The following is a 9,369-nucleotide window of genomic DNA, read 5'->3' as shown; positions in this document are numbered from 1 at the left end:
GGGCCGAAGAGGACATGGCAAAGACCTTTGGTTTTCTCCAACCACTTAGAATGGAGATCACTCCAGTATGATCCCCAAGATGGTGCGGGGGTGGGGGGGGGGTGGGGGGGGGAAGGGGCTGCTTCCGGTGAAATGGAGCTACATCAGTCTCCTCAGCCTTTCTTAGTGTCCAGCGTGGAGACCCTTTTGGAAAAAGAAAGCCATCCTGGTTGGAGGGGCTTGTTTCTGGGGAGATCCCCTTTCTTAAACTCAAGCTCCAGAGTGTAACATTTGGTGGTGATGAAGCGCCCCTCCCCCAATCCCTTTTCCTGCCTTCCTGAAGCCAGCTATGGTGTTTCTTCCCATTACCAGGAAAAGCCTGATGCCAACCTGCCGAACTAGCTCATCAGACCTGGAGCAGAATCTTGGCACGAGCTACCAGGGCCTCCCGTTGCTGCTTCTGGGGTCCCGCTGAGTTAGGTCCAACTCCCTTTTCTCTTGGAAGTCTGTCTCCCTGTTGGTAGAACCATTTCTGGAGGCATCAGGGAATCCGGGTGTGGTGGCTGGTGGTGCTGGCCTGTTGCCAGTGCCCGGGAGCAGGAGACTGGAGGATCAGCGTTTCAAAGCCAGCTTCAGCTAGGGAGTCCAGACCAGCCCTGGATACATGAGACCCTGTTTCAGCTCTCCCCAGCCCCTAAAGGGATCAAGGTGTTCCCCGTACAGGTCCTCTGGAACTGGGACACTGACTCTGATATTCTGCTGGAGACCACCAACCAGCCAGGCAAGAGGTGCCTGGTGGGAAATCTCCCTTCCTGAAGTTACAGTCAGCACAAGCCCAAAACTGGTTGTGTGGGACTTCAGGGGTTCCAGTTCTGAAAAGGAGCATGAGGATGGCAGTCTTGAGCACGTGGGTCCCTGGGCACAGAGGCTGTAGACACCACTGGCCATCACGCACACACCGAGGTGTTCAGGCCTGGCCTGGAATGCAAGCAGTAGCAAGAGACTCATACTGTCTCTCCAGGTCCTTCTCGGTCAGACTTGGGGTTCTGGTCCTGACCAGCACCTTCAGAGACTTTTGCTGTGCTGTGGTCCCCACGTTGGTGGCCTCAGCTCTGGCTGCCATAGGCAGTGCTGTATAGGATCCTCGGACACACTGAGACTCTCCGGTGGTGGTGGTGGGGTAACTGCTGGCACTGGAGCAGGTGGATCCCAATTGTGACATGACATCTTGGCTTTTGTCATTTGAGGAGCCAGTGGGACCAGCACCCCTGACATGTGGGCTGCCCCAGCCATACAGGACAAAAGACTATCTTCCTATGGGTGCCTGGGAGGCAAAGCCTGAAGTCCCCTGATTGTTAGCACCCCAGGGTGTGAAGTAACTGAACAGGGGTTTCTGCGTTCTCTTCTCTGCATGCTTGCTCCTTGAGGGGTAGGAAGCAGCCATGGGACCTGACAGAGAAGCAACGCATGAATCAGCTTGCAAAGGCCTTTTCTGTCAGTTGCCAGGGCCTGGGGTGAGGGCTGTTGCAGGCAGACCTCTGCCTGACCCTGTCCCTTGAGTCACCCCAATAAAGGTGTCAAGAGGTCCCTTGGGATCCAGGTGGCAACTGTGCAGGCAAAACTTTCCTTTTTCCTGTGTTAGTGTTTCTTGGAGGCCACCCATCCTGCCCAGGGAAGACTGGGTCTTCACAGACCTCTGTCCCTAGGTGCTGGCCTCTCTTCTGCAGATGGGCTTCTATTTCTTATCCTGCCCTCCAGGTTCCCCTACAAAGCTTCCACCTGGGCTAGACACCTGGAATTCCACTTAGAGGTCCGAATGCTCACACATGTGCCTTGTCATGAGACAGGGTCTTACTGGGTAGCTCTGGCTGACCTGAAACTCACTGTGTAGACCAGTCTGGCTCCAAACTCATAGACGCCTGCCTGCCTGTAGTAGGCCTTTGTGCTGGAACTAAAGGTGTGCACCTCTGCATCTGACTGCTGCTTTTTCTTTTGAGTGTTTCGCCTGTGTGTAATTCTGTGCATCATGTACTTGCTTGGTGTCCATGGAGGCCAAAAAAATGTCACCAGATCCCCTGGGACTAGAGTAGCAGACAGTTATGAGCCTCCATATGGGCAGGGAATCGAACCCAAGGCTTCTGGGGGAGTAGCCAGTGCTCCTAACCACTCAGCCACCTCTCTAGTCTGTGTGTGTACCTTCTTCTTTTTCCTTTCTGTGTATGGGTGTTTTGCTTACATGTATGTCTGTGCACTGTGTGTGCGCCTGGTGCCAGAGGAGGTCAGAAAAGGGCACTGGTGGTGCACACCTTTAATCCCAGCACTCAGGAGGCAGAGACAGGCAGATCTTTGTGAGTTTGAGACCAGCCTGTTCTACAGAGCTAGTTCTAGAATAGGCTCCTAAAAGCTACAGAGAAACCCTGTTTTGAAAAACCAAAACCAAACCAAACCAAACCAAACCAAAAACAAAAAACACATGCAGAGGCTGGAGAGATGTCTCAGAGGTTAAGAGCACTGATTGCTCTTCCAGAGGACCTGGGTTCAATTCCCAGCAACCACATGGTAGCTCACAACTGCCTATAACTCCTGTTTCAGGGGATCCAACACCCCTATCAGACATACATATAGGCAAAACATCAATGTACGTAAGATACAAAATTAATTTTAAAAAATGCACATGCAGGCCGAGTGACGGCACACAACTTTAACCCCAGCACTCAGGAAGCAGACGCAGCATATCTATGAATCTATGAGTTCAAGGCTAGCCTGGTCTACAGACAGATTTCTGTGAGTTCAATGCCACCCTGGATTACACAAAATTGATCCAGTCTCAAAGAGAATCAGAGCTCACACAAAGACGATCCCAGGACTTGGGATCCCAGGCCTTTAATCTCAGGTCCAGGGAGGTGGGGACACGAGTGATATGGCCGAGTGGAGAGAGGAGTATTCTAAGGTGGGAGGAGAATCTTTTATTTATTCATGTATTTTATGTATATGAATGCTTAATCTTCATGCACACCGGAAGGAATTTAATTCCTTTACAGATGGTTGTTAGCCACCATGTGGTTGCTGGGAATTGAACTTAGAACCTCTGGAAGAAGAGTTCAGTATTCTTAGCTGAGCCATCTCTCCAGCCCTCAGCTGTTGTTCCTGCATGCAGAGGATGTGGGTACCATTTCCAGAATTCACATGACTGCTCACAACTATCTGTAACTCCTTTCAGGAGACCCAACACCCTCTTCTGACTTTTGTGGGCACCAGGCACACTCATGGTGCACAGATACATTCAGGAAAAACACCCATAAACATAAAATCATCTTTAAACCCCTCCCCCTTTTTTTAGACAAGATTTCTCTGTGTAGGTCTGGCTGTCCCAGAACTTGCTCTATAGACTAGGCTGGCCTTGAACTCAAGAGATGTGCCTGCTTCTGCCTCCCAAGTGCACCACTGAGTGGCTAAATATTTTTAAAATAAATAAACTTGAAAAAGTGCTGATTTTGGCTATCAGGAGCCTGGTAGATGGGACTCTTGAGTTTGAGATGTTTGGTTTATACATTAAGATTTAGGCCAGTTAGGGCTACACAGTGAGCCTATCTCAAAATAAATAAATAATGAAGGGTTACTGGCAGGAGAGATGGTTCGCAGTTAGGTGTTTCCACTTGCCACTGCTCTTACAGGGAACTTAGTTTGATTCCCAGCACCTATGTCCTGTAGCTCCCAGCTGTTTGAAGCTTCAGGGGATCCAATGCCATGTTGTTACAGACTTTTCCTGGGGAGACCCAATACACATCTACTCACCCCAGAAAGGGAGCCCTCCACAGACCAAAGAACAGTTGTACCAATACCTGATTGTTGAACCAATGACTTTTATTGGGGGTAATAGGGTTACTTACAGGAGTAGAAATGACACAGCCAGCCATATCACCAAGGGTCCACCCCAGCACAGGTGACAGCTCATGAGGGGGAACCTGGAGCACACTGCACAGCCCACAGGCAGTGCCACAAGTTGCAGAATGTCCTTTCCAGGTGCTTCAGTTGGTCTGATCATCCTCTTTCAGGTAGGTGGGCTGGTCTCAAGAATTTTCACTGTAGCTTGGCTGGTCGGAGAGTGACTCTCAGCAATCTTTATTGCTTGCTTCTGGGAGGGACCTCCTACTGAATCTGGTCAGTTTCAGGTACTTCCTAAAAGCTACTGAGCTGTTTGTTGTACAAAATGTTCCAATCTGGGAATAAACTGCTACACATCACACTTGACATAGTTTTAAAAAATAAACCTTTATTTTTACTTTCATTTACTGTTAGTATATTGTGTGTGCATGTGAGCCACAGCTTGAGTGCAGAGGGAAGAGGGGCACTTGTGCAGTCAATGCTCTCCTACCACAGAGGCTCTGGAGAGTGAACTTAGATGCTCAGCTCTGGTGGCAAACACCGCTACCTGCTTGAGTCATCTCTCTGACCCCAACAAAATGTTAAGCAAATTCAACACTAATGTTAGAAAGGTTTAACTGAAGCCGGGCGGTGGTGGCGCACGCCTTTAATCCCAGTACTTGGGAGGCAGAGGCAGGCGGATCCCTGTGAGTTCGAGACCAGCCTGGTCTACAAGAGCTAGTTCCAGGACAGGCTCCAAAGCTGCAGAGAAACCCTGTCTCGGAAAAAAAAAAAAAAAAAAAAAAGAAAGGTTTAACTGAATATGTAAACAGCATTTTACATAAAAAATTAGGAAAATGGACAAAGGATATAAGCAGGCATTCCATATAGTACAGACACTAAATTAAGGGACTTAACCATAGTGACTCTAAGAAGCCTCTCTGTTTTGATCCTTTGTTCCTCTGTGTGAGTGTGGGTGTGCATGTGCCATGGAGCATGTGTGGCGAGAACCTTGGGTGTGAGCCCTCACCTTCTGCCTTGTCTAAAACGGGCTTTCATTGCTGATGTTTGCCAGGGTATGCGGGCCATGAACCGGATTCTTCGGCTTCCACTTCCCCTCACTTAGGAGCCCTAGGTTTATGATGTGTACTACAACACCTGGCTTTACATGGGTCCAGGGGATCCTTCCTCTACCCATGGAGCCATCCTCTTAGTCATCCTACTTCTTTTTTTCTTCAGGTTGGGTCTCACTATGTAGCTGTAGCTGGCCTGGAACTCATGTAGTCCTGACTGACTTGAACTCAGAGATCTGCCCGCCTGCCTGAAATCACTGTGATGGACCAGGAATGTGGCTCAGTGGGTGGGCACTTGCCTCTAACTTCTGTCAATAGCTTTTAGGCTGAGAAGATTAAATTGCCTGATGGCCTTGCTGATGAATTTTGGTCAGTCACATCCTGTTCCCTGAAGATGGACACCATTTTTTTTCCGAGACAGGGTTTCTCTATGTAACAGTCCTAGCTGTCTTGGAACTAGCTCTTGTAGACCAGGCTGCCTTCCTCTGACTCCTGAGTGCTGGGATTAAAGGCGTGCAACACTACCACCCGGCAATGGACACCATTCTTGTGGACAACTGGCGGTGTCTGCCAGGATGAGGTCTGTGTGGAATTCCACCTCTAGGAACCCAGCTCAGGCGTTACAAAGAAATGCCATATGAGCATGGTTACCCCTACCTGATTACAGCTACTTGAGGGGCTGAGGCAGGACGATTCTGATTTTAAAGCCAGTTACATAGTGAATTCCAGGCCAGACTTGGCTGCACAGTAAGACCTTAAAACAGGAGCAAAAGACAGCCTGGGCTACAGAGTGCAACTGTCTCAGTAACGCCAAAGGCAGTGGAAGAGCACTTGACTAGTCTGTTCTGTTCAAGGCTCTGGATTTATCTTTAGAATTCAAACAACATAATAAAAAGATTATCCACTGTGCATTCAATAGCAAAAGCAAGACAGAACCCAATTTTTTTTTTTTTTTGAGACAGCTTCATGTAGGCCAGGTTGGCCTCTGACTCACTATATAGCAAAGAATGGCCTTGGGATATCTGACCCTTCTTCCTCCTGTCAGGATGACATCTAGTTCACTTGGTGTTGGGGATGGAACAGAACTTCCTGCAGGCCTAGAAAGTGCCCTACTGGCTGAGCCACACCCCAAGTGTTTCCCAAGGGGAATGTTCCTGTCCTGGTCCACAGGGTTGGGTGCTATAGAGTGGAGTAGACCGACCAGTTCCTTATGCGCTGATACAAAAATATTTCCAAAATATGAAAAGGTAGTATATAGGCAAACTGAACAAGCATAGGAAGGAGATGCTCTCAGGATAAAATTCAGTAGTTCTGTTCTGTGGAGTTCTTTTCATTGCTTTCTCCTTCCCTTTTTGATATTTTACTGTGCTTTCCTATTCAAAAATCTCTGCCTGCAGATGAGTGGAGGCACAAGTCTTTATTTAATCTCAGCACTTGGCAGGCAGAGGCGGGCAGATCTGTCAGTTCAAAGTCAGCCTGCTCTACAGAGGGAGTTCCAGGACAGCCAGGGCAACAGAGATAAACCACGTCTCAAAAATCAAGAGAATCTGCAAACAACCCCCAACCCCCCACCAGGATATCCCACATAAAATGGGTATCTACAGGGCTGGGGAGATGGCTCAGCAGCTGAATGCCTGTTCTTCCAGAGGACAAGGGTCCCTTCCCAGCACCCACACTGGGCAGCTCACAACTGCCTCTAACTCCATCTCCAGGGGATCTGAGACTCTAATGACTTGATTTTTGTGGGCACCTGCACAGGGGGCACATTCATATTAAGAAACAGAGTATCTACACCCCAGCTACGTGGCAGTTATTAAAAAGCATGCATATGTGGTTGCTGGGAATTGAAATCTGGTCCTCTGAAAGAGCAAGCACTCTTACAGTGCTGAGCCATCTCTAAAGCCCTGACTATGTGTTTAAGACAACTCTCCAGATCCCTTCAGTCTTCCTGCACCTGCCTGGCCCCAGTGGGTGCTGGATTTGGCATCCTTACCACTAAGGAGCTTACTCCAAGAAAATTGATGAAGAGACACTTGGGCAGTCTCTGGTGTGGGATCTGCATACATGCACTCTCCAATTCTAGCTGTTGGCACTCTGGCTGGCATGTGTCTGTCCTGGCACTAACAAGTGCCAGGCAACAGCACTCCAACCAATCCCACAAGCAGTGTGGAGGGACCAAGAGCAACCATAAGGCTGCCCAACATGTGCTGCTCAGGAGACCTACTTCCAGCTGGCAAGGGACTATGGGAGACGGAAGACTATAGAGCATAGCATCCCCATCATCTCTCTTATCTTTGATGCTCACATGGAGCTGGCTCAAACTTGTTTCTGATTTGTATCAATAGATTCCACCTCAGCCCCAGGGTAGGGACTTAACAAATGCCTATCAGGATGTTTCTGTCCACTGTGCTTAGTGGTAGTGGCTCTTGGCTTCTAGGCTAACTCATTCCACCAATGAGTCAATTCAGGTATTTTGCTCAATACTTGCCCCTTAGGATAGTGCTGGAGATGCACCTAACTAACAGGTGTCTGCCTAGAATGAAGGCGGGGCACTTAAGACCCTGAGTTGTTGATGGCAGTCCCCCTGACACAGTCAACTGCTGTCTCCTTGGGCTTGAGCTGAGCTAGCTCCCTAAAGGGAGGGTCCTGGGTATCTCAGAGACCTAGGGGTCAGAAAGATGGCTGTGGGTAAAGGCACTTGCTGAGTAAGCCTAGTGACCTGAGTTTGATCCCTGGAGTCCAGGAAAAGAACTGACACCAGTCATCCTCTGACCTCAAGTACCATGATGTGCATGAGGTAACCTGGGTCACCACTGCTAAGGAAGCCAATTTAATTGGAAAAGGGCTGGAGCATTAGAGCCTTTCACCTTGCAATTGTCTCTAGTGCCACCTACCACAACAGAGTTCAGCTGCTAAGTAGAATCAAGGAGAAAAACTTCAAATGGGACTATAAGCCCTAGACCCTACTTTGATTTTCCTTTATACCATCTTCCTCCCTCAAATGAGATGAAGTCTGGGTATCCCTGGGCTTCAACTTAAGAGATCTACCTCTACCTTCTCCGTGCTTAGAGCCAGTACACACTGGGGAGATGGCGTAGCAAGCATAGTACTTGCCTAGCATGCAGAAATGCTGGGTTCCATCCCCAGAATCACACAAATCTGCATGGTGGTTGGTGCATGTTTGTCATCTAGCATTTGGGAAGTACAGGCAAAGGACCAGAAGTTGAAGATCATCCTCAGTTACAAAGCAAGGTAAAGGCCAGGATGCAGTGTTAAGACTTTGTCTCTTTCCTAAAAAACGGCATGGGTACTGGGGACAACTGAGGAGCTTGTCTTCCATGACTGAACCCTAGGTTTAATCCTAGGTGCCCCCAAACCACAAAAGGGGTATGGTTTCAAACAGGAGGCAGGAAGTTCAGTGAGAGGGTTTAGACACACCTTTCCAGTCCCAGCCAGGGAAACCTTTCTAAGTCAACAGATCTTCAGGCAAGGCCAAGGCTGCAGGGTGTGGCTGAGATTAGGAGCCTTGGGGACTTGTGGATTGTTTTCCCTTGTCTGAACCTTGCCTTCAGCCCTGGCCTGCACTCCCTTCCAAGGAGTATTATGCTTTTTGTCAGGGAGGAGCAGAGTGGGACAGCCTTTGGGGGGGATGCTCCCCAAATTTCCAGCTTTTAGAACTCCACCCCACTCCTGCCCACTACTGGAGGCCAGTCATGGTGAACCTTCTCCAGAAACTGACAAGGGATGCCAGCCTGCAGCTGGATGTGCAGCCAGAGCACTGGAAATGCCCATTTATTTCCAGCCACTTTATTAGCTCCCAAAAGGAAACCAGTCTACTGGGGTTTACATTTTTTCCCTCCTAAGACCTAAGGGTACACAAGATCGGAAACTGTAAACTTATATAAATGGTCTCACACCTGAAGGTCTGGATGCTGCACTGGAGAGGGGGAGGTTGTATGAAGGCAGTATCTGAATGGTGATGGTCTTTTTCTGTCTTTGCTTGAAGAACTTTGAAAGTGTAACCGGAGGATTCCCAGGGGGAGTACTCTGACCACCTTTATTTCCGGTTATTCCCAACAGAGCCCTGAAACCACACTACAGTAAACTTGAGTCTTGAGTTCAAGTTCTAGCTGAGGGAAAAGTAGTCAGATGCTTAGTGGCAAGTCTTGAGGATAGAACTAGGTAACATTTGAAGCCAGTTTCCCTGCAGCTGTGGAGAGATGTTGTTTTAGACGTAGGGCCAATTGCTAGCTGCCATGCTGGAATGTTGTCTCAGGCAATCTTCACACATTGTAACTAGTTTTTGGGGTTTTCCAGATCTTTCACACCAATGTTGTACTGGACCAGGCTTCCAGGTGGTACTAGCTCTGAACAGCAGGTTGGAAAGTCACAATGCGTGGAACCAAACACCGCTCAATATGATCCTCTGTGAAGTTCAGGCAACATTAAGAAA

Source organism: Arvicola amphibius, chromosome 5 (genome assembly GCF_903992535.2).
Source record: "Arvicola amphibius chromosome 5, mArvAmp1.2, whole genome shotgun sequence".
Classification (NCBI taxonomy): Eukaryota; Metazoa; Chordata; class Mammalia; order Rodentia; family Cricetidae; genus Arvicola; species Arvicola amphibius.
The sequence above is the reverse complement of the archived record's forward strand: the minus strand, read 5'-3'. Positions refer to the sequence as shown.